At 47.8% G+C, this 2,762-nt stretch overlaps 1 protein-coding gene across 9 annotated transcripts in view; it reads right to left on the minus strand.

Annotated features, from left to right (window-relative positions):
* CUX2 (cut like homeobox 2) overlaps positions 1 to 2,762 on the minus strand; it is a 377,819-nt gene that overhangs the window by 12,948 nt on the left and 362,109 nt on the right. The gene's annotated exons all lie outside the window — the stretch shown is intronic.

Raw genomic sequence — 2,762 nt, forward strand, 5'->3', positions numbered from 1 at the left:
GAGACAGAGAGACAGAGAGGGAGAAAGAAACAGAGAGAGGGAGGGAGAGAGATGGAGGGAGAGAGCCACACATACAAACACAGAGACAGAGACAGAGAGACAGACAGAGACACAGAGAGAGACAGACAGAGATAGAGGTAGGGAGGTAGAGAGAAATGGAGAAAGAAGGAGAGACAGACAGAGACAGACAGAGAGAGGGAGGGAGAGAGACACACACAAACACAGAGAGAGACAGAGACAGAGAGACAGAGAGAGACAGAGACAGACACATACACAGAGAAAGAGAGAGACAGAGAGAGACACACACAGAGAGAGACAGACAGACACAGAGAGAGACAGAGACAGAGAGAGAGAGACAGAGAGACAGAGACAGAGGCAGACACACAGAGGGAGACAACCAGAGAGGGAGGTAGGGAGGTAGAGAGAGATGGAGAGAGAAGGAGAGACAGACAGACAGAGACAGAGAGACAGAGAGGGAGAAAGAGACAGAGAGAGGGAGGGAGAGAGATGGAGGGAGAGAGACACACACACAAACACAGAGACAGACAGAGACATACACACACACAGAGACAGACACAGAGAGAGAGGGAGAGAGAGAGAGAGACAGAGACAGAGACACACAGAGAAAGAGAGACAGAGACAGAGACAGAGATAGAGAGAGATGGAGAGACAGGAGAGACAGAGAAAAGTTAGATGAATGGTTTTAAAGTTTGCAAAGGGAGGATTTCTTTTGGGGCACTGGAAAGGTTCCAAAGCCCTGGGTTCAAATCTCACCTCTGACGTTACCTTGTAGACCTTGGGCAAGTCACTACCTTCCTGAGGCTCAGTCTCCCCCACAACATAGGGGTTTGGATGATATGGCCTCAGAGATCTCTCGTAGCTCTGGGTCTAGGAGCCTATGTCCACTTGCTACCTGTGTGATCTTGGGCAAATCCTTTCCCCTCTCTGGGCCTCAGTTTACTTATTTGTAAAATGTGGAATTTGGGCTATATCAGAGGTTCTTGACCTGGGGTCCATGAACTTGTTTTAAAATTTTTTTTTTCTATAACTGTATTTTAATATAATTAGTTTCCTTTGTAACCCTATGTACTTTATTTTATGCATTTAAAAACAATTCTGAGAGGGGATTCTCTCTCTCTCTGTTTTTCTCTCTGTGTGTCTCTCTGTCTTCACTAGACTGCCCAAGAGGTCCACGGTTCCAAAAAAGTTAAGAACCCCTGGGTTAGACGATATGAGGTTTCTTCCCATTTTAAGTCAATGATCCTTTGCCCTACAGGGTGCCCCTCTCCCCCCCGCCCAGGATGCCATCCTTTCTCCCCTCAACCTTTGAGAATCCCGGGCTCCCTGCCAAGCTCAGTTAAAGTGCCCCCATCTATGCTGGCCCCTTCCCAATGTCTCAGCCACCAGCACTTGCCCCCTAAATGACCTTGTGCCTGCTGTATGGATGTTTTCTACCTATTAGAATGTAAGGTCACTGAGGGCAGGGCCTATTCCAGCTTTGTCTCTGTGGCATCTAGATCCATCAATTAATCAACAAGTATTTATGAAGTGCCTAGCACGGGCGCGCTGAGTATGCAGGGGCAAAGAATGAAAATCCCTCCTCATAAGGAACTGATGTTCTCATAGGGGAGACCGCAAGTACATGTGAGCGCAAATGTAAAGGGCATAAGTACAGAGACGTAGAATATAGTTAAATCGTGGGAGTTTGGGAGGAAAGTCAACATCAGTTTTGGGGATCAGGAAAGACATGCAGAAGGGGAAGGAAGGGTCGCCAGGAAGCAGAAGTAAGGAGGGTGACATGGGGGGAGGCAGCCAGTGCCAAGACACAGAGATGTAGGAACAGAGAGAAAACCAGCTTGGCTGGATCAAAGAGTACAAGAGGGTAAGTAATATACGTGGGGGATGTTAATACTGATAAGTATTACTAGAGCTAAGTGGTACAGTGAATAGAGTGCCAGGCTTGGAGTCAGGAGGATCACAGAGATCCAGCCTCAGATCAGTCACTTAACCCTGTTTGCCTCAGTTTCTTCATCTGTAAAATGAGCTGGAGAGCGAAATGGCAAACCACTCTGGTATCTTTGCAAGAAAACCCCAATTGGACACGACTGAAAAATGACTCAACAATAACAAATATCCACTGAGTCTGGAAAGATAGGTTGGGGTCAGGTTATGAAGGGCTTTAACAGAGAGGCAATAGGGAGCCATGGAAGGTGTAGGAAGGACTAGAGGGGAGAGAGGCTTGAGACAGGGAGACAAAAAGGAAGCTGTTGAACAAATCCAGGGGAGAGGGGATAAGGGAATGTGAGTGAAGGTGGCAGCTGCAGGAGTGGAGATGAGGGATAGTATGGGAGAGATCAGGAAGGTAGGAATCACAAGATCTGGCATGGATGTGGGGGAGGGGGAGGAGGGAGAAGTAGAGAACGTGGCAAAGCAGATGGTGAACCTGGGACCCTGAAAGGATGGTGGCACCTTCTTCAGAAACAACAAAGTCTGGCAGATGCAGGGTTTGGGGAAGAGAGAATGAGTTCAGGTTTGGGACATCTCCTCGACGTCCAGTTTGGAATAAACTAGTAGGTAATTGGTGGTGTGGGGCTGAAGATAAGGGAGAAGCTAAGGCTGGATATAGACATTTGGGAGTAATATGTAAGAAGGTAATGGTTAAATCCATGGGAGCTGATGGGCGGGGTGGACAGAGAGACAGAGAGAGAAAGAGAGACAGAGACAGAGACAGACAGAGAGATGGAGAGAGAAAGAAGAGAGGG

This window comes from Vombatus ursinus, unplaced genomic scaffold (genome assembly GCF_900497805.2).
Source record: "Vombatus ursinus unplaced genomic scaffold, bare-nosed wombat genome assembly UNPS02012122.1, whole genome shotgun sequence".
Classification (NCBI taxonomy): Eukaryota; Metazoa; Chordata; class Mammalia; order Diprotodontia; family Vombatidae; genus Vombatus; species Vombatus ursinus.